This window comes from Emydura macquarii, unplaced genomic scaffold (assembly GCF_026122565.2).
Source record: "Emydura macquarii macquarii isolate MOO-44397 ecotype Brisbane River unplaced genomic scaffold, CSIRO-AGI_Emac_v2 contig_2768, whole genome shotgun sequence".
NCBI classification, from domain to species: domain Eukaryota; kingdom Metazoa; phylum Chordata; order Testudines; family Chelidae; genus Emydura; species Emydura macquarii.
Window position 1 is genome coordinate 13627293 of NW_027132905.1, and position 23223 is coordinate 13650515.

At 39.9% G+C, this 23223-nt stretch overlaps 1 long non-coding RNA gene across 2 annotated transcripts in view; it reads right to left on the reverse strand.

Annotated features, from left to right (window-relative positions):
* LOC137165523 (uncharacterized) overlaps positions 1–23223 on the reverse strand; it is an 82585-nt gene that overhangs the window by 15681 nt on the left and 43681 nt on the right. The window contains exons 2-3 of one of the 2 annotated variants that reach the window (XR_010923403.1): positions 12775–12840; positions 10850–11950 (exon numbers count right to left, since the gene is read on the reverse strand). This is a non-coding gene — a long non-coding RNA (uncharacterized lncRNA). Of the gene's footprint in view, positions 1–10849; positions 11951–12774; positions 12841–23223 lie in introns of those variants that run through there. The other variant, XR_010923402.1, reaches the window with a different exon arrangement.

Consider the following 23223-nt stretch of genomic DNA (forward strand, 5'->3'; position numbering starts at 1 on the left):
CTTAGAGCTTAGGGCAGAACATAGTGCTTTAAATGAGAGGAGTAAAAAAAGGCATGTTGTAGTTCAGTACTCAAAAACTTGGACATTATTCAGCCTTCCCATTAGGCTAGCTAAGTGCATTGGTCATTGTCCAATTATCTCTTTCAACCATTTTTATGAACTAAATGCTTTTTGAGACTTTTCAGTCAGCACTGTTTAAGAGACTAGGGATTAGCTTTATGTCAAGATGATTTTGATGCAAAGAGAAATACACACAGCAAATACCTTTTCAACTGCCCCACAGTGCTCCTGGGAGGACCTCAATCTACCAAGGGAAAACTGTTTTAAACTTTCTGATGCTCCATTAGCAATTACATATAATAATCTATTAAACACATAAGGCAGATGTTTCTAAAGCAATTAGCTTTGGCTTAACTCTGTTACCTTTCAAGTCAACAGCAGTTTTAGCATGGATGGCAATGAGGCCAAATTTAGGCTATTTGAACGCTTTTGAAAATTTCACACATGGACCAACATTATCAAACTTGTAGAACTATTAGGCACCTTAGACAAAGATTTCCAAAATAGGGGGAGATTTTCAAAAACACGAATGGGATTTAGGCACCTGTGATAGGGCTTATTCCCATCACCTGTTTAGACGTTGGTGGCAGAGCAAATTAGTGCACCTGTGAATGATTGTCTGATTGATTTCCTCCTGGCTAGAAGGGGCAGAGTTAGGAAAGGATCATTAGGCAACTGGACATTATAAGGACCCTGAAGGGGACAGACTGAAGAAGAGATTGTCAGGCTCTGAGGAGATCCCAGAGATAGGTCTTAAGCAAGCAAGAAGCTAAGTGGGAGGATCTAAAGAGAGCAGATTAGGGTCCTGTACAGGAGGCCTTGAGGTAGGTTCAATTAAAAGTACTTCAGTGGAACCCAAGAGGGGTTAGTTCAAGAGAGAAAGTAGAAGCTAGGAAGATCTAGGAGAAGAAGTCAGAGACCTGGGAACCAAAGGGAGGCTAAGTGAAGTGCAAGCTGTGAGGGAACAGTACAAGGAGGCTTAGAGGTAGAAAGCTGCCCAAGGAAACAGCAGCACATCTCAAGAAGCAGGCCTATTATTTAATAGAGGGTCCCTGGGCCAGAACCCAAAATATAGGGTGGACGTGGGTTCCTCTACCAACCTCTGAGGAATGGGCATGCAAGTCCAACTGAAGGAATATTGAATCCAAAGGACTTCCAAAGGACGGGCCAACGGCTCTCTTGTATTGAGACATTTTATGAGCTGGCAGATGAACCTTTTTCTTACACTTGGCCAGAGGACTGAGCTGTGCAAGAGCCAGTGAGAGACAGAACTCCTTGCAGCACTGCACCAGGGAGCTGTACAGGTGGTGAGTACATCATCTTACTACACCCAACCGCCCATTCTGCCGTTACATATCTTTTCCAAGATAACTAAAGTGAGGCTCATACAATGGAGTTTCCAAAGTGTCTAAAAAACAGACGCGAGAGCATTTTAAAAATTCTGCCCCTGAAATCTTATGTAGGCATCTAAGTAAATAGCCACACTTTTAGAATTTCTGAGTCCAGGAGCTCCCCATCAACATCAGAGAGAGTAGTGGGTACTCAGCATCTCTGAAAATCAGGCCAACAAGTTTCAAAGTGTTGGCCACAATAGCTTGCTTTTTTTTTTTTTAATTTCCTGTTCAACACATGTAGTGCCATTGGTGCAGAGGGAAACAATCGTTCAGTTTAATGATTTTACTGAGAGTTTGTTCTCATTCTCTCAGCTGTCCTTCATAGTGTTAAAGTCAATAGTAGCCTCCCTTCTTAAAGAATGTTTACTTTTTTCTTCTTCTTCAGAGGATCATAGGCAAAAATCCCAGAAGAATTGAGGGAAAGATTAGTGGATAACCTCTCAGGAGAAATAAATCTCTTCAGCTGCTCAGTATTTCCAACTTGAGTAAAGTCGTATGTATTTTCTGTTCATACTTATTAAAAACTCATTTCTGTATTTAAAGACATGCCTGAAATCCCAAGTACAGGGAATCTACCAGGTTAGGTAATACAAAGAAATATAAAAGGAGGGATTTTCTTTCTAGATCTGTATCACAGAATGAAGTTATTGATGACCTAGGAAAGCATCATCAGAAGAATAAGAACTGAATGAGAAGAGAGGATTTACACAGGCTGCATCTGAAAGACTGCAACAGAAGCCTGGTTTCTGGCTTTTCTTACTGGGGAATAAAGGTGTTCATTTATTCATACTGAACTTATGATCAATGCCTTCTATTAGGCCAGCAGATCAAATTCAGTACTGCATAAATCACAATCTTTAGCCGGTAAGTCTTTTCCCCACTGCAGGATTTAGTTCCTGCTATCTATTTCTCTTCCTCTAGTTTCAGCTGAAAGATGAAGACTTGTTCACTTCAAGACATTAAGCAACATTTTAGGACAGGAACAGCCATCATACTTAAAGTACCTTCTCAATTGCTCTGTATGCCTAGGTCACATTTTACTTAGAAATTGCTCATGGTTCAACCCAAAAATCTTTTTCTAATTTTTTCAGAATTGTAAGCAAACTGAGAAATCTGTTATTCGCCCAGCTCTGAGGATGTGGTTTACAATTTGCAGCATAACCTGCTCCTAGCCAGGTTCAAAATATCATCAATCAATATTTTCTTATGTTTAATTTTCTTTCCTGTTTCTTTCCAGACACAGCCAGAACCTAAACACACTGAGGAGAAAAAAAAATTGCTTTGAGTTTCTGAACATTGTCAAACCCACAAATATTCCATAGAGATTCAGTACTAGTTAAGGGAAGGCTGAGATCCGTTCTTATTTATATCTGAACCAGTATGTCCACTCCTACGCATTTTAAACTGTTACTCTCAAATTGATTCCTCCAAGCTCTGTTTTTGAGTCTCCATCTGATGTAGAAGAAAGAGTGCTACCTGGACACAGTATTGTAATCAAATAAATAAAAGAAAATAAGCATAATATTTTTACTGCTAGGCTGAAGATGGATAATAGCTATTTAAATAACATCCCAGAACACAATTCAGCAACACCAAAATAAGCTTCTTATCTACAAAGAAAAGAAGAGGTGGTCTTGATGGTCACAGCAAGAGCAGCCACTACACTAATCCAATACAGCCGCTAAACTGCATCCACAGCCTGGCAGTGGCAGGGGTTAAGATTACATGCAGAATGATAAAACCTTAAAGTCCTGTAGTCTACCAGGATCAAGCCACAGCAGATACTTGTGAATTGATTTACCACTATGTGCTGCTTGCCTTAATTTGTCATCTCTATTCATTTTCTGCGGCACATTGAAATTCTGATTTGCGTCGAGAACAACACTGATTTGCAAAAGATTGCCTATTTTGTTGCCTTTCATTGAGGTGATGATTCAAGTATCCTAATGAGAAAAAAAAACTGTCTGAATCCTCTGCACTGGTGATGTAAACTGATAAACTGCTCTCATCCTCAGTAAGAGATGTTTTTGGCCATTAGTGGATTAGTACTTGAGAAGTGAAAATGAGCATTGACAAATATGTTTCAACCATTTAAAGGTTCGAAAGATTTTGCCATCATCAGACTTATTTCATGTAACAATTGAGCAAAATATGCTATTATTATTATTATTATTGTGTAATTTGTTGCACAAAAACCTGTTCTAGATTTTTGGCTCCATTTCTGTTCTCGACGGTTGGGAGGAACAATTTTTTTTAAAAATCAGTCACTATGAAACAGTTGCAGTGACAACATGTTGCTAATGAAAGCTTCTAAACCCATGAACTGTGGAGACTACATAAAGATAGTGTCACAGTACGTCAGGTTGTAGGACCCTTCATAGATTTTCAGCGCTTTTTTGGTGACTTAGCTTGATGCTAGATGCTAGTAACCTACCCAGAAAAGCAGTTATTTCACAGACTGTGCCTTGACTTCCCGACCAAATGGGATCCTATTATGTTCCACCCAAAAGGAGCTGGGGGCAGGAAAAGAGGAGTTCTTCAGAAGAAAACAGCTAAGTTCAGGAGAAAGTTTAGGATGAGGTCTGTGTTTTGCTCCTATTTAAGTTAAAAATAAAGACAACATCTAGCAAGAAGTGAGTTTGAACAAGATTATCTCTGCGTATATACTTAGTGTTTTAGGACCTTGCTAAATCAGCCATAATATGGGGCTGCATTATAAGTGCTTTAGGGTGGGGAATGGCATTAATTATATGGTTTGAAATCACGTGGCACAATGGGGCTTACCTGGGCTTTAGGACTACCCCAATATAAAATGTTACTAATGATCAATAGTATGGATCTCCGTTCCTATACTGCTTTATGCCACCATACTCCCTTGCACTGTGGCACAAGCTGGGTTGTGATTCTGCCTATTGAGAGAGAGGTAAAGGCCACTAAATAGAGTGAAAAGCTGCTGAACGGAAGAGTGATATTCTACATAGAGTTGGTCTTTAAAATGTTGGGATAATCAGTCTGAATAAATAATCTGACTCATATCTTCACCCACACTGAACCCAAACACTTTGGCTGGAATACTTTTTTTTTTTTTTTTTTTTTTTTAAGTTTGATATTTTTACACACCAAGAAATTGTGATATCTGTGTAGGGGTAGGGAGGAGATGAAAAATATTTAATCGTGTGTTTCTCCCACGTGTAGTGAACAGCAGTATCTCCTCCACTGGAAGTCACATAGGAATTTACTCTTTAAGATGGGTTTCTATTAATATCAGTGGAAGCTACATTTATGGACTGAGAAGGGAACAGATACCTCATTCATATTCCTTAAGCATCTCTAAGCACTATGAAGAGAGAGGTAGCTGCACTCTCATCCCCTCCCTTACTCTTCTCCTTATCTTCTGACTTTCTTAGGATTCTTTCAGCTCACCATACAAACATGCTATAGCATCTCCCTTCTCAAAAACCTCACTCGACCGCCATTTTTCTCTCCAGCTACCCCCACAAATCCTTTCTCCCTTTCATCTAAGTTCATTGAACATACTTTCCAGTTTCTGTCTGGAATTAGACCCTCCACGATCCAGCTTCTGATCCTTGTATGCCACTGAAGTCATTCTCATAAACATCTCTAATGACCTCTTCCTAAATAAAGCTTAGATAGAACTAATACTCCATCCTCATCCTCTTTAACTTGTCAGCTGCCTTAGACAAAATCAACTATGCTCTTCTTGAAATCTTGTGCCCCCTTGGCTTCCATGACTCTGTCCACTCCTGATCTCTTCCTACTGCTCTCATAATTCCTTCAGTGTGTCCTTTTGAGGATCGTTCTCTTCCCTGAACTTCAACTTTCATTGGGGTTTAGGCCAGCTTCTGTCCTTAGTCCTCTTCTCGCGTCCCTCTATACCTTATCTCTGGGTGATCTCATCCACAAACAAAGTCAACTACCATATTTACAATGATGATTCACAGATCTACCTCTACTCCAAACCTGTCTCCAAACTAAAATCTCAGCCTCTCTCTGACATCTCCTTATGGATGTCTAGCCATCAGCTCAAGCTCAACATGACTAAAACAGAGCTCTTAATCTTCTCCCTGAAGCTCTCCCCATTACCTCTTTTTCTCAATTACCATGGAAAACCATCATCCAACCTGTCACTTCAAGACCATAACTTTGGTGTCATCTTTGACTTGAATCTCTCTAGGTCAGCAATCTATGGCACACGTGCCAAATGTGTCACATGAGATGATTTTGAGCGGCACTCACACTGCCGTTGGTGCCAGGGTTGTTTATAATTTTTGGTGGCACTGGGAAGGGTTCCTGGTTAGGGCGCTGGGCCCATGTCACGTGGGAGAGAGGCACGGAGGGATGGGGATCGACCGGGAGGGGGGAATGACGACTTGGCATGCCACTTCTGAAAGGTTACTGACCACTAACTTTCTCTCTCTCAAGTATTAGTTAATGCATAGCTTTTCTTCCCTGCTGAAATCTTACACTTCTGGTTAGTCTGAAAGACATTCTACAGTAGAGATGGATGAGCTATTTAAAGTTTACTCAGCATATTTGGTCTCTTCTGTTCATGGATTACCATAAATGGACATTGATTTTTTTACTTTCTGCTTATTCAGTGAACACTTTATGCAAATATTTCAGCTAAATACAGGTTGTTTTTAAACTATTTGTATCAACTAAATCTTGCTGTTCGCTATTCATAGTATGCAATTACTTAACTCATTTTGTATTTTGATAGTATGTAGGTGCCCCAGTCATAGACCAGGCCCCTTCTAGTGCAATGGTCTCTACCCCAAAGACTGATGCATGTCACCACAGTTTAATTCTGTGGTTGATTTCTTGAAATGTACATAAGCACGTGTGTATCTTCCCCTACATTGCCTGTAACAGTCTCACATTTACACTTTAATGTTAGTCTAACATATCCATTAATTTAATGTATTGGATTTTCTAAACATAATCAATATTTTGATGTGCCTGAGTGGTCCAAAATCCAAGTTAAAAAAAAATCAGTTAAAACTGAATACCTTCTGAAAACTCAAAATTATGAATTATGAATGTGATAGTGTTGCTGCTCTTAGTAAATAACATGAAGCTTTTATATATGGGAGAAGGAAATCCAAGGTGGCCTGGGAAACAGTTTTGTTGCATGAATATTTGAGATTTTGGCCTAAATTTTCAAAAGTGGCAAATGACTATTTAAGTACCTAATTTTTAAGTGTCTAACCTAAGATGTCTTAAAGGGTTCTGACGTTTTAGAATGCTGAGTGCCCACTCTCTAAAATTCAGGTCTCTAAGATATTTCCTCAAGATATTTCCAAAATGGAAGTACTCAATAACTAGTCATTGAAAATTTTAGGGCCTTAATTTTCTGCAAAGGAAGTTATTTGTGTGGGGTTTATGGAAAATAGAGAGTCATGAGTACAAAAGGGAATTTGCAATTTTTATTTGAATAGATGTTCATGAATATTTTTGTATTATCTTTTGTATAAGAACTTAATTTTTTAAAATTAGCATTTTAAAGCAGTAGCCATCTCAGGATCTTAGTGCTTTACAAACACAAATAAATGAAGTCTCAACACTCCTATAAAGCAGGAATTTTTATCCCCACTTTTTAACTAAGAGAACTAAATGAGAGTAAGGGACTTCCAAGATCCCACAGAAAGTCTGCGGCAATGAATAGAATATAGACTATTGAGTCTAGGAGTCATGATTTTAACACAAGATTATCCTGTCTCTCCCCAGCACAACATTATCCCAACATGCTTTAAGGTTAAGTATTACAATAAACATTGGATGGCACAGAGTACTGTGGCATCATACACATACAGATATGATCCCTGATAACTATTGCGTACATGATATTTGCATTATTACACAAACCTGACTCTCTTCTGTACACCAGAAAAAGCTGATATCTTTGATTTCTAAACATTTTATTACCCATACAGATAATCCAACCAGATCAGAACTGTAATGCTGCTATTCACCTTCATGCAAGGAGCACATTTTAAAGATTCAGTTTCAGTCCTCCTCTGATGGAGTTGTTTGCCCTTAAAGGTAACAGGTCAGCCCACTAGCGGTCATATGGCATGTAGTTTTAAAATTTTGAAAGGTCCAATATATAAGGACCTAAGGGGTTAGTGATAGAGGGAAAGCAGTCCCAGGAATAAGTGGTGCTTGAGAGAAAATCCCATCACTTTATCTTTAAGGGCCTGGGACCAGGAACCTTGAAGACAGAGTAGAGAAAGACTCGTCTCCTTCCTAACCAATTAGGGATGAGCTGAGAGAAGGAGACCAGGATAAATGCTACCTTCTACTTCTTAGCAGGGTAGATAATAGCAGGAAGGGGTCAGCCTGCTGAATGCTCTCAGCCGGAGGACTAACTGGAAAAAGGGGTCAGCTGAGATTGGAGCTGGCTAAGGATCTACAACTGACTAACTCAAAACCCAGCTGCAAGGAAGAGAGCTGTGAACTCCTGTTTAAGGAGAGGCCATCTGAAGCACAAGCCCAGCTTCAGGAAGAGGGCTGGGGAAGGGGGATTGTCTCCTGAATTTGGATGAGAGGCTCAGGCCCAGGGAGGGGCAGAAGATGCTTCAGTAGAGTTTTATTGTTTTTCATAGTTATGAGCTCTACTGAGGGGCCCAGGATGGAGTTCTGAGACCTGTTACTCTGGACAGAAGTGTGTGATTTTCGTTGAATCCTGTGGCAAGTTGGAAGGACTTTGCTGCTCACTCCAGAGGACCTGGGTGAAGTGATGATGAAGAGGCCAGCTGGGGGAAGCCACCAGTTACGGCTGGACTTGGATATCCCTGAAAGGGACTGAACTTTTAAGTGACCTGGCTGGAGGGCTAGGCCACTGAAGACCCAGATGGAACTGGTGAGCAAGGGGAAGGCCCAGCAACCACATGGGGGGAGGGGGGTTCTGTGTAGCTGGGGCTCATTCTGGGATGAAAACCCATGACTCCTCCTCACTGAGAGAAATTGATGCTCTCAACAGTTCTGATTCCCAGCTAGAAACCAGACTATATTCCTTGAGCAGTGGCAAGAGCTAGGTCAAAGCGCAAGAGCTAGCCTCACATCAGTGGTTACCAAGCATTTCAGACCCAATACCTTTGTAAGAGTGTCTTCAAACAATGAACTTTGGGGCACCCTCTGCCTTTCTCCTTTCCACTGCATTTCAGCAAGTCCATTCTTGAACAAAGAGCAAGTTCTCAGTCCAAGAGGACTAGGATGTAAGGAAATACACAGTACAGGAGAAAACACAATTATTAATTGATTATAGATTTGTAATTGTAATACATGTTCTCGCTTCCAATGGGTTGGAATATTTTAGCATTCCATAAGGAGATGAAATCCAGTCACTAAACTACACTTTTTTTTTTATAAAAATCTATGGCTCAGTTTTTAGTCACTAAATAGTCAGCTGATCTACCGGAAGCTGTTTATGGAAGTATAATCACTACAACATAAGCCACATTTGCTGTGAATGAAATTGAGCATGAGTGGAAAAACAATATGCAATCACCAGTTTAGGAATGGGCACTTATGCATCTGAATGCTTCAAAAATTCAAGCCACAAACACATAGTTTCTGAAAGGAACTGAGGAAGACACATATCTGTTTAAAAAAAAAAAAATTAATGGGTAGAGACTGGACACTTAAAAGCAGCATAGTGCTATTGAACTGTTCCCACATGAGCAGTGACCAAATATTGTTACTATAGGATATGTTTTATATTCTATGTAGAAAAAAAGTTCTCAGTGCAGTTCCCAGAAGACCAATTCCTATCAATTAACTTTTGTTGTCATTCTTTACATAGAGCCCAAATGGTGAATAGAGACTGAACTGCTTTCTAAGCCATAGTCATAAAGCTCTTCATGGCAGGGCCTGCCTTTCTATGCATGTGTATAGTGCTCAGAGCAAAGAGGCCATATAGGTGGTTGGTCTTACTGTCATAGTGCCACCCTCTCCCTCCCCCCCCCCCCCTTAATGGTTCTGCACTACAAGGAGCCTTCATTTCTGGTAGTTTCTAATAATAGCTTTATTGGCCCTTCACAGTCAGGATGTTCCGGGACCTCCAGACAAGTTACATAAAAGTTCAGTCCTCTTCCATGATTACAAAAGTACAATTAAATGAAGTTTAAAACCATCCCAGGACAAAAGATCCTTCAGTTCTCTTTTGGGCCAGTCCCTCTTGTACTGTCCTTTGGGGTCAGTCTTCAGCCCCTCAAGGGGATCATTAGTCCTTATGTTGGGCTTGTATGCTCCTTCCTCATGGCTGGTAGGGGAATATGTGCCATCCCTTTGCTCTAGGTTCAAGCCCAGGAACCCTGTATTAAGCTGCTAGGTCTGCTTCTTCAGATGTACTGCTATTCCCCTAGCCCCTTCTTACATCCAAGCTCCTTGTACTGTTTCCCTGCCGTCTGCGCATAAAACAACCTTTCTTCTGGTTCTCAACCATCTGGCTTCTCCCTGGGTGGCCCTCCTTTCTCTGCTAGAATGCTGGCCTGTCAGGGCTGCTTCTTTGTGCCTTTCCAAGGCCCACCATAGAGATTAATTCAATCTCTGCGGCTTTTTACAACATGCCTTTCCAATGAGAGGGAGGTCCCCTTGTTCCTAGGTCAGCTTCCTCTGACAGAATTCAGCTCTCTTTAAGTAGTCCTTCGCAGCTTGGGTCAGTCCTTCTAATTAAGCACCCAGCTGGGATCACAGATTACCACTAAAGTGCTAGACCACAGGGAGCGTTGAACCCAAGTTGCCACAGAAGGCCAGCCAACCTGTGACAGGCCTCAGTGGAGATTCAGTCTGAGTTAGAACTTCTACTTGGTTCTGTAATATAATAATGACGTGGTCTCTCCATGTGGATGCTGGGGCAATGAGAAGAAATTTAGATTACACTGTTACTCCCTGTCCTGAACTTTACTGAACTTCGGTTTTAGATTTATAAAGAACAAGTTTCTGGATTCACTTATATCAATAACAGCACAATTAATAAAGTTGTTCAGCTCACATGGATGACACCTGTTTGCATCAAAAGACAATCCTCACATCTGTAACTTTCAGCATGTCACAAGAGAATAAAACACAAAGACATCCTCAGTCAGTTACATTAAACCCCCCCACCACCACCACCTTTCCAACCCATCCATGTTAAGGCAAAGAACATGAACAGATAGGCTTGGAACCATGAATGGAAACAGTCACTGTTAGACAAATGGGAGAATTCAATTAACGAGGATCTACTGAAAACACCCTGGCCAGAGAGTCAAATTTAGGGACTGTCAGCACATCAGCTGTTCTCTAGCACATCCTGAAATTAGGCCAGACCTCCTGAAGTGTCTCATACACTAGGAACAAACAAAGAACTGTCTTAATGCACCAAAAGGATATGCACTTTTTTTGTTTTTTAATAAAGGAACATTTTTACCAAATAAAATTGTTGGTTTTAGATAACCTAGGCACTCTAATGTTGAAATCCTTTTGCATATCACACCTTCCACTTCAGGAAAATTGCCATCCCTCTAATCTTTTGTATACTCATCTGCATGAAATGTTTGAACTTTATTGTTTGAACAGTTATTTGCACTCCACATATTTAAAGTTCTGAGTCCAAGACAAATAATGCTAATCAAACATTTTCTGCGAAAAAGGTAGAAATGTGCTCTGTATTACTTTGCACTAAATCTTCCAATCTCGGATGAATAAAATAAATACCCAGTATAAGCTGGCCAGTTTAATACCAAAATAACAACACTCCACACTCCATTAAATCTATTCTAACCTTTCCCAATGAAATACTCGCAATTACCTTGATTAAGTTACAATATTCGTTCATTACAATTGCAACAAAATAAGATTATGGATGAAAAAGGAAGATGTGTACCTATAGGTCAGCACACTACTCTGGGTTTTATTTTGAAAAGAGAAAAGCACTTGAAAAGCAACTCCTAAAGGGGCACTCAAGGATTCCTCCTGACAAGAGCTGGCTGAAACTTTCCATAAAAACATTTCCCCCTGCCTCAACAGAATTAAAATGGCTTTTCAATTAAATTAAAATTTCCATGAAATTTCCCCTCTCTTTCCCCCAGCTTTACATAAGAATCCTGAAAATGTTTCACAAATTAACAGTGAGTTGGGCAGCTGAAGGTCAACCCCCTCCCACTCCCGTTTCAGTCTTTTGATGACAACCACAAAAAATTCACAGGAAAACTGATGAAAAACAAAAACTTTTTGTCATAATTTTTCACTGGGGAGGGGACAGGAAAAAACCATTTCTCAAACAACTCTACTTCTGACACAGAGCAATCTCTATAACACTTGTCCCCTCCATCCATGTACGTGTGTTGTAAGGGTAGTTAGTGACAAGGAGTTGCACACCATGAGCAGGAGGCAAGGGATGGAATTCACAGTATTCCACCAGTTCCTCAGTCACTGCAGCTGTCTCTGTGGGCCTGTTGCCATCACTGTAACTTACAACAATTCTTAGGTTTCTGTAAAATAAGCCAGAGAGGTTATTTTGGTCTCTTGCTGGCCCAAGGTTGAATGAACAGAAAGGTAGTTTTAAGTGTCACTGTCCCCCTGCTCTCCTCACCTGTGTTGAGGGTAAATTCTGCCCAGCCAAGGATGTGACCCAATAATATTAATTAATAATTTCAAAGTGTCTGCTAAACATAACTGGCCTCTTTACTCTTTCACATGAATAGTGTTGAGGTGGGCCCAATATCCCCTTCAACTTAAGCAGAAATCAGTTCATTATTGAGACAGAGATGGAGAGGTACAGCAAATTAAGTCCAAGGTCAAACATCCTCTAAATAAGTAATGTTGTGTGATCCCTTGCATATCATTTTGCAGAAAAAAATAAAATAGAATACACACTGCTTTCTAGAGATGGAGAGTGAATCAGTTACTATTCACAAGCTCCTGTGAATGGAGTGAGAAAGAGCAAAACAACAATAGTGATATAAATTGGAAACAGCCTTTTAAGCTTGATTAACAAAAGTGAATTGGCTAGTAGTTCCCATTGATTTCTGTTACATTCAACTACTCTTGAACATGTCAACAACCTTGTTATTGAAAGTCACGTCTCCCAATTCCATTAAGGTTACCCTAATGCTAATTACTCTATGGGAAGACCATACAGATTATAATGTTCTGTTTTCTCAAGTGGGACATGTTGACCTTCTCCACTTGAATTGAGGGTATTTAACATTCCATCATTGATTAATCACTGACAAAGTAAGGGAGGTCTAAAACCAAGACCAAACAGCATTTTCATACAAGCCAAGCTAAGCATTAGGTATAATTAATAACCAACCTTTTTATCAAATTGATCCAGCGACAGGCACTGTAAGTAGTAGAGGAGTCACTCTATATATGTCATCTGGGGAAAGAAAGACAATTCATGAGACACAGCTTCTCAAGGGCTTAGGATATTATCATCCTCATTCCTTCTTTGAAAAAGAGGGGACATGATCTATTTAGTGTGGCATTGTCTTTCTCTAGCAGCTCAAGTTTGGGGCAAATATTTCCTTGTCCTATATCTATTAGGTCTTTTCAGTGAATTTAAAAAAGAAAAGAAAAGATGATTACTCACCAGATGAATAACAAAGCCAAAATTTCATATGACTAACAAGAGCTCTTCTCCTGACAATTACATCTCTTTTCTTCTTTGGAATGTGAAACTTGAAAGAATAAAGTTTAAAGAAAGCTTTCTGGTTTCCACCAATCTACCTAAACTGAAATGGCATACACAACACTCTTGAAAGGCAGAATCCTGCTGTAGATTGGCACCCCACAGTTCGTTCAGTGATGGCATGATCAGGCTTTTACTGGAAAGCAAGCACTGAATCTTTCATGGTGGTTAAGGTTTGACAAAATTCTTGCCTGTTAATAGAAAGTAGCAGAAGAGAATTTTGGCTGGCTGTATCGTGAGGCACCTACAATGAAATTGGATTGTCTTCCAATAACAGACAATTCCACAGAGAATTTTTCTAATGTACTTGTTCTAAAGTGAAGGAGAACCTGAAGAAGCAGATCATTTTGAACACAAATGAATGTTCAAATGTACAAAAGCACTCAAATATAGAATTTCTTGGACTAAATATCATAAACACAGGTCTGAGGTCTCTACCTGGTCAACTCAACAAACTGTTCTATTACCTCAATCAGCAGGGGGAAATGGAAGAATAATGAATAGCACTTTACTGAGCCAAATGTACCCCTTGTGTAACACCATTAACTTTAATTAAGTTAAACTAGAGATGATTTTGACCCCAGAGTGTCAAAGCACTGTAAAAATATTATACTGTTACACCATTCCTTCAATGATACCTGGCTTTCAAATGGAAACACACAGCGAGGTGAAGGCCGAAATCCAGAAAGGGATTTCTGCACTGCCCTAATCAGTGGACTAGGAGATATTTTGATGTGAGTCACTCTGAATCTTTCCTGTTGAAGCTGTTCCATTTTGTGTAGGTTGTGTAGGTTCCATTTTGGTTAGAGGACACTCAACTGAGAGGTGGGAAATCCCTGTTCAAACACTGGTGTTTCATCAAGCAGAAGGGAAATTGAACCAGGGTCTCCCACATCCGAGGTGAACACCCTAACCAATGAGCTAAAGGTTAGAAGGGAATCCTCCTCCCCGCCACATCCGTTTTGTGTGGAGTTAGGCTTGCTCAGCTCACAGCTATCATATCAGGCCCTGCAGGTGAGATATGCAGGTGAACACCTATCTTCCTCTGCTCTGAGGATTACACTGGGGAGGTAGGCAACCAGTCACTGATCGGAGGCAGCAGCTTAGCACTGAGAGGATTTTCACAGTGGAAATTTAAGTGCCCAGTGAGTTTGGGTGTCCACAAATTTAGGTGGCAGCCAAGTGGGGGTTTTGTGGATTGCAGTGGTGCCTAAAATCGGGATTTAGGCATCTAAATCAGGGTCTAACTCTCTTTCTGTTCTGGGACTAAGTGGCTTGCTGAAGGCCTCAGAGGAAGAGACCAATACAAAGGTACATTTAAGTGAATATAAAAGAATATAGCTGCTGTACCTCACACCTTCTTCTGATTCCTTCAAGTTGTAAATTAGACACACTTTGAGTCACACCCACTGTCAGTGTGCAATTTACACCACCTGAATAAGGTCCAAGTGTTAGGAATTTAAGGGAGTCTAAAATGGGAGTATCCTACCAGCCAAGAGGCTGGATAAGAAGGGTGTAGCAGGAAAAGTTACTAACAGAGGATGTAAAGAAGGTGCAAGTTTAAATCAGTCACACTTTAATTCAGTTCTTCAGCACGTAAATTGCACCAACTTAAGAGACATAAATTCAGTATAAAGAGATGCAAATCACACAAATGGGTGTGAAACAAAATGAACACAAGAGTCTAAATTATAAATCCAGAGTCCCTTAGCTTCCCCATAGACTCCCGTCTGATTTCGGTCTCAAGTCAGTAGCAGAGATAAAATTGAAATAAAAGTGACTGTTTTCCAATCTGAAGTTCAATATGTTCATTGCCACTCCACATAGGACCACATCTGACACGCTGCGTCCAATGCAATACTTCAGTATGCACCTGCACATGCAGGAGCCCATCTATGCCTTTTAATCCTTCAATGATTTGGGATTGTGATAACCCTAACCCAGTAATGTTTGTTAATAGCTTTTTTCCTGTCAATGCTTCGTTTCCCCTTCTAGGATTTATTGTGTTTTTTTCTAAACACACTATGTACCATCTGTTTTCTCAGTGAGGATGTGTTGCCTGTGTTCTCTCTCTTTTAGTAATATGGTTAGGCCACAAACAGCTCAACGCAACATGAAGCAGTCTGATGGAAAATTCTTCAGACAAATATTCTAAACAAATACTCTGTTTTTATAGAGTACAAACAACTCCAATGGCTTTGAAAGTCATAGAACACAAAAACAAAATGTATTTCATAAGCTGGTCTCTCATACGACAAATGTACATTATGGGCGATTGTTGAATTAATGGAAATGTTTGATGGCAAAAGAAGGGAAAACACAGATTATGCTTTCAGGTGACCAACGAAGTGTAGTTTAAATTTAATCTAAATATGGACCATGGGTTATGGGGATATTGTGCTTTTTGTTCATTTATCTTGTGCCAAGTAAACCAGCCTGTTAATCCAATTGTAAAGAAGCTATAGGAAGTATTCACGAGGTTTAAAGTGTAAAAGGGTGCTTGAAATCAGCTATCAAATGGAATTCTCACAAGCATCTAACATAAGAATTTGTCTGGCAGATAACTTGACTAAGGCTCTGCAAGGAATTGAAGTTAAATGTCAGGTATAAATTACAGGCCAGATTCAGACTGGCTGATGGCAGGTGCAAGCCCACTTAAGTCAATGGATAGGTACTCACTTATACCTGGTTTGATGCTATTTTCAGGTATGCTGCCCTTGTACTTCACAATCCATAGCATAGAGAGGAGAATGCAACATACTCAATGTAGAAATGAAAGTAAAATCATCATAATAAATGCAACTCAAACAGCACAAGACAGGTTAGATGCTGAAAGCTACATTCTGACCCCAATCCCTGAGTGTAACTCCATATGATGCCAGGGGGAATTCTACTATGGACTGAGGGTGTTGCCCGGCCCTAAGCATAATTTATAAAAAAGCATTTATAGGGTATGTCAACACAGGGATTAAAAATAAATCAGCTGGCCCAGGTCAGCTGACTTGGGGACATGGCTCAGGGGCTGAAAAATTGCCATGTAGACATTTGGACCCGAACGTTTACATGGCAATTTTTAGCCCTGCAGCCCAAGCCCTATGAACCAGAGTAAGCCAACTTGGGCCAACCATGGCCTTGCCGCTTTATCCCTGTGTAGATGAACCAATAGTCTCCTCTACAGGTAACCTCTAAGGAAAGTTCAAATTGAACTGTGAGTTTAAGGAAACTCACATTCTGTAAAACAAAGAAATACAAGCAGAAAACAACTCAAAAGTGCAATAGATGGAGAGAGAAGGGGCGAGGAGGGGGAAGCAAACATCAGATTGTCAGAAGTTAATGTCACTCATTAATGAATGTCACTCATTAATGTCACAAATAAGGCCTTGATCCAGCAGAGCATTTAAGCATGTGAGTAGTCTCCCTGAAGTCAATGGAGTACACACATGCTTCTGATTATTGTGCTACTGCTGACTTATCAAAGGCTAAGGAATAAGTTTCTAATCAGTGAAATTTGAGTGGACTTCAAATGGGATTTAGTGGGACTCAAGTGGATTGCATGCCTTGCACTAGCCTTCTCCAGGCTGATGAATTTATACTTCATTATACTCATCTGTAAAATGTGCATACCACTTACATAACAAAGCTCCAAGATCCTCAGATGAAAGAAACTACAATAAATATCTGAAATAGTTATTGTGCTTTTTGTTATGCCTGTGGATGATTGGCTATGAGAGCAGTGTGTTTTATGCAGATGATTTGATTTGGGCAATAGTTAAATAGTGAAGTATTTCTTCTGGAAAACTTCTGCAGTTGGCAGGCAAAGCAATACCGCCCTTGGGCTGCACTGACAACCACAGCTAAGACGTCTCCTGGGAAACATTTTCATGTTTTATAATTATTTGATTTCTCCAAGCTACAAATTTTAATCTACTATTGCCTTTAAATCTCCTCTTTCCTTCTCTGTATTTCCAAAGCACCTCACCACAATGATATGGGGTCCAGTCACAAATACGTTAACTATTGTCACATAATGGGTGTTGTCCTCAGAAACCAGAGGATAATCTAGGAAACGAATAAGTGCATTGAATTCCCAAGTAGCAGAGAGGAAAGCATTTTATCTTGGGGACTGTAAAAGTATATAAACACTTCTTATCCTGCAGCCCTTGCATAACAAAATTCCCATTGTCATCAATGGGAATTTCAACAAAGAAACAATGAATTAAACCCACAGAATGGGAATGTGCAGATGGTTGGGAGTAGAAACTGGAGCTAACTAAACTTATCATCACCTCAGGAGAACCACTAGCTACCTATTCTTTTCCTTGCTTATAATTCCTGCCCTTACTTTCTTTTACCTTTTCTCCTTGGCAGAACTCTCTAAGTTTCCCAATCCACCTCCCAACTTTACTAAAGGAGGGGAGGACACAATGCCATGGCCCTTTCTCCCTCTCAGTCATCCTGAGGAATGTTCTGAAACACCCACTTCGCTATCTTTGGTCCTCAAGTCTCAGTCTCTCTCTCTTTTTTTCTATCTGATAATGATGGTCCATTGATGTGGTCTGACACAGCTGGAAGGTTAAGTGAAAACTCCCCCCGCAACCAAACATTCTTTTAACCCACTGAGGATTTTCTAAATCTAGACAGTAATAGGTCCTGTAATTAAGAAATAATGGGCTTTCTGAAGTGATTTATTGCCAAAGATTTTGTGTCAGGTCTGAAAAGCTACAATTTAAACTGCTACAGACCTCCAGTGTAAAACCTTGATCAATCATCACAGAGACTTGTTTAAATAAGCTTCTGTGTTTCATCAAAAGGCTGAATGGAGACATCCTTACACTAGATATCTTTGAAACCAGGAGAGAACACAGATGCACACGCATGCACAGTGCTGTTGCAGATAGTGTTACAATTGGAATGGTAGCTGGAAAGATCATTTACACTGGATGATGTTAGTCTTAACACAGCAGTTTAACTCACTGCTTCTACATTTTTCTACCCACGGTTTCCGCCTGTGACACTCTTTGCACTAGATCTGACAACTATTTATTGCACTTCATTTCACAGACTTAGCTCCTTTTGAGAACAGATCACCAAGCTGCCTCACATGCTCTTGGACTGTCACAGTGTAAAATAATAATAATGATTCATGGCAAGCAAGACTGTTGTCTTAATTGTTTATAGAGTGCCATGCACATTTATGGAGCTATGTAAATAAGAAGGATTTATAATGGTAAGTTAGTAGAGCGAGTAATTTACGGTGCTTTCATGAATTATTAGGCCTGATTCTGATCTCACACTGAGTATGTGAGCATAATTCCATAGTCTTCAGTATAGCTACTCCTGCTTTACACCAGCGTAAGTAAGAGCGGAATTAGACTCACTATCATTAGACACCTTTTTATTGAAGAAATTGTAAACCCTGATTTGTTACGAAGTATATAAAATATTGTCAGGCACTACCATAATATCTAATAATACTTTGTGGAAGCATTTCATTTTAGTTTCCTATTAGTATCTATACAAGTCATAACCACGTGTATATATTGTGGATCCCAGAACCTTCCAAAAAGTCATCCTTGACTCTCCAAAAATATAGGATACTCTCCATATTTGTGCAAAATCTCCATTCTTTGTGCCAGTCCTAGATTTGCAAGAGGCAAGAAAGGAAAGGAGGAAATTATATTGCCAAAGCGCTTCTAAAACAACTTACCACCATTACAATTTTCATTAATGTTACTACATTTTTGTCTGTATCCAACAGGGATTATAATTCTTCTTCGTGTAGAGGCCTTATTAACTGCAAGACTGTTGCTATGACAAATGAATTATTAAAGGCCTTCTAGGAAGATGGGAGATTTAGATCTGCATGTCTCTGAATTTGGTCTTTACTCAGATTAAGAAACTACACTGATTTAAAAAAAAAAAAAAAAGGAAAAGCTTTATTTCAGCAAAGCTAAACTAGACCTTGAGCCCATGGTATAGTACCTATGGGCATAAGACTTTGGAGACATGTGACTATGCACAACCCAAGACCTGAGCAACCAATCCTCTGAGGTACTGAGCACCTCATCAGAGATGCTAAGTACCACTCCTAAATAAGTTATTTGTTAAGAATATTCAGTAGGATGCGGCCCAAAGAAAGAATTTTTAAAATAAAGTTCCTAAGGGAGAAAAAAAAAAAAAAAAGACTTCATGCAAAACCCTTTGAAATGATCTTAATCAGAGCAAAGAAAAAGTTCTATGTCCCTTCCTAAAGGAGACAAATGTGATTGAGGGCTGGTTTACACTTACCTCATGATTCGGCAGCAGTCGATGGGAGTAACGCAAACTACACAGAGTAGTTCGCGTAACTCATGTCGACTGCACTGCTTCCCTTCTGCACGCTGTTCACACTGCGCTGCGCCGACAGGATGCAGCGCTATGCTTCTTGAGGGGGTGGATTTACTCAGTCGAATTCCTGATCGATTGAGCAGGTCTACACTGACCGCTCAATCGATCCTGAAAGATCGATCTGGCGGCGGCGAATTTGCCGCCATTAGTATAAACACAGCCTATGTCTCTTGTTGGGAGCTGAAACAGCAGTAGACTGCTACACCAACTTTTTCAAATGTAAAATGGTGAAAGTACACAAGAGGAGCACCCTGCTTCTCTCACTTGTAGCTGCTGTTGCCATTGATTTTTGCCCAAAGTGGAAATGAAACAAAACAGTATTTTACAAGAATGAAACCTATCAAATGTTAGGCTTAAATATAGCTCAATTTCCAAAGGATTACTTACCCCCTCTGGATAGTAGAGGAGAATTCTGCAAAATTCTCTACTACAAAAATAAGGATTATTGAATTAGCATGAAATTAGGCTAGGCCTTTTATTTATTTTAATGTTGTGTGTGCATTTGGTCTTTGGCCATGAGGCCTAACGTGATCCTTAGATGCATAAATAAGAGCATTTTGAGCAGAGAGGTTATTTTACTTATTCTTTTGGCACTGGTGCACATTGGCACTGATGCGACCACTGCTGGAATATGGTATCCACAGTTCAAGAAGGATGTTAAAAAATTGCAGAGGATTCAGAGAAGAGCCACAAGAATGGTTAAAAAAATTAGAAAATCTGCCTTATAATGATGGATTTAAGCTATGGCTCGAGCTCCTTAAAGGAGTTAGGGGATAACGTGATTCCAGTCTAAGAATCTTCATGGAGAACAAGTATTTAGTAATGGTTTCTTCAGTTTAGCAGAGAAAGGTATGACGTGATCCAATGGCTGGAAGCTGAAACTAGATAAATTCAGATTAGAAATAAGACAAATTTTTAATAGGGAGTAATTAACCATTGGAACAATTTATGAAGGGTCATGATGGATTCTGCTTCACTGACAATTTTTAAATCCAATCTTGATTTAAAAATCAGTTTAAAAAACATGAATTCTTGGGGTAATCTTTAAGATTATGCACCCTTTTAGGCAAAGACAGTCTTATTTGCATCTTGTACAACACTGAGCACGTTGTTAGTGCAAAACAAAACAAGTTAAACTGTCCTGAAAATGAAAGACCACATCTAGAGGTGAGAAAGCAATTTAAACTCCATGGGCAATCCAGTTCTCTTCCATTCTGTGACTATCATCCAGAATGGCCATTTAATGCCACTTACGTTGTGATGTGAATGCTAAGAACTAGACTGAAACCAATATCTCAGTATATATAACCCATGAAACGGATTCCCTGCAACCCAGACCAGATTTCAACTGATGGTACAGAATCAGAATGCTCTGTCTCCCATTAACAATTCCCAGAGCCATCTCCTCTCACCTATTCAACCATATTTAGATGATAAAACTTAATTATAAAAGAGTCTCTCTCAGTCATCCTGATAAATTACACTTGATTAGGGCAGTAGATAAATTTCTCTTCTACATGATCCTACCAATTTATTAATAGTAGCAGGAAGTGATTTCTAACCTCTGGTTCAGAAAAAACACATTTTAAAAGTTTGGCATCTTTCAATCTGTCTGAGTTTCATGTCACTTCTTTACATTATAATCAGATAAATATTTATTTTAAATGAGCATCAAATATCATTTTACCCACCACTCTGAAATAAAAAGAAAGGGTAGACACAGCCAAGGTGTATCAATAATCTTAGATCGAATCTCTTAGGAAAAAATAATCTCAAATTTGGTTCTGTTTAGAGGCCAAAGGAGAAGATTTCATCACATAGAACCTGCTGCATGACAGGAATTTCAGTCTGGATCAAGAAAAAATGTAAAGCATCAAGAATCCCAACCAGAAATCTATTATGGGTGGTCTTTACAATCTACCCTGCCAGCAAATTATGGTAGGTACAAGATACACTTTGCATCAGTCAAAAGATAGTAGTCTATACTGTACGGACAAATGGTCCTCTAAAGGTTCAGGCTAGATCAGAAGTACTAGACATATAATCATAAGAAACCATGAACACAGATTTTTGAGTAAGCAGTTTTACATGCTTAGTCCTGAATTCTGGCCTCAGAAATTGAGGTTTGGGTCAAATATATATCCTGAAAATTAACTGCTTCTGTCATGATGGCTGTCTAACACACTTTAGTCTGCAAAATTATATTGAAAATCTCAAAAAATAAGCGTCCTAATGAAATTCCTAACAATTTTACTGTTGGAAACACTTTCAAACACTACTTGCCACATTGTGATGTTAGAGACACAATGCTGGTGAGGTAATATCTTTTATTGGCCCAACTGCTGTTGCTGAGAGAGACAAGCTTTTGAGGTACCCAGAGCTCTTCTTAGACCTGAAGAAGTGCTCCATGTAATTCAAAAGCTTGTCTTTCTCAACAACAAAAGGTGGGCCAATAAAAAATATTACCTCACTTACCTTATCTCGCTAATATCCTGGGACTGACACAGCTATAACAACATTGCATACATAGTGATTTTGACATTTGCTATCCCAGTCCCAGCTGAACCAAAAGTGTAGTTAATATATTTATTTCTACAAAAGCCTTTCAGAAGGTGATAAAAGGTTTGGTTACAGAAAACGGGATGGGGGAGAGGGTTATTGGTAGGGAAGGAGCTCTCATTTTATCTCATCCCTAAATTTGCTGCATTTCCTTTTACCAGTGACAGTTATTACGCTGTGCATTGCACTCACATAACGATGACTGTTCTGCTAATGCAGCAATCAAAAAATGAAGAAAAATGTTGCATCTCTCTAATCTCAACACTCTGGCCATTATTTATTTACTTCATGACTAATTTCTCTAGTGGAAGATAAAATGATGACCACTGCTGGGGTCAGGACTAGCCTATTGCTTGAAATTGCTCTTCAGCCATATGAAAAAAGAAACTGGGAGTGAGGAAGAAATCATCTATTAGCTCAGGCCTGGTCTACACTGGCAATGGAGGTCAACGTAATGCCACTTATGTCGACCCTCTAAAGTATGCGTCTCCACTGGCGTGTAATGCCCCGTAGTGACCACTCTGGACATTTAAGCTCTGCTGTAACATGGCCATGTACACAGGAAATAGCTTCTCCCCTCAAGCCCCAGGAAATTTTGAATTTCCATTTCTGGTTTCGACAGTGGGGAGAGAGCTTTGTAGCTGAACTGCTCATGGTGACTGCACGGCCCAAACACGCTCCAGGTTGGAGTCACTGAGAGGTCTTGGATCTCATCGGTCTGTGGGGCGAAGAGTCTGTTCTGGCACAGCTCCGAGCCAGCAAAAGAAATGTCGATATCTACAAGAAGATATCTCGTGGCATGTTGGAGAAGGGACACAACAGGGATGCGCAGCAGTGCCGCGTTAAGATCAAAGAGCTGAGACAGGCTTATCAGAAAACTAGGGAAGCTAACAGCCATTCTGGCTCTTCACCCAAAACGTGCCGCTTTTATGAGGAGCTGCATGCAATTCTCGGCGGGGGCCCCACCACTGTGCCACCACGCAGCATCAATACCTCCGAAAAATCCCAGAGGAGGACTTTGGACAAGGAGGATGAGGAAAGCAGGGTGCAGGAGAGGGAGGATATTCCTTCTCCTTGAAAGCCAGGACCTGTTCATTGCCTCAGAGCAGTCCAGCCACACACAAG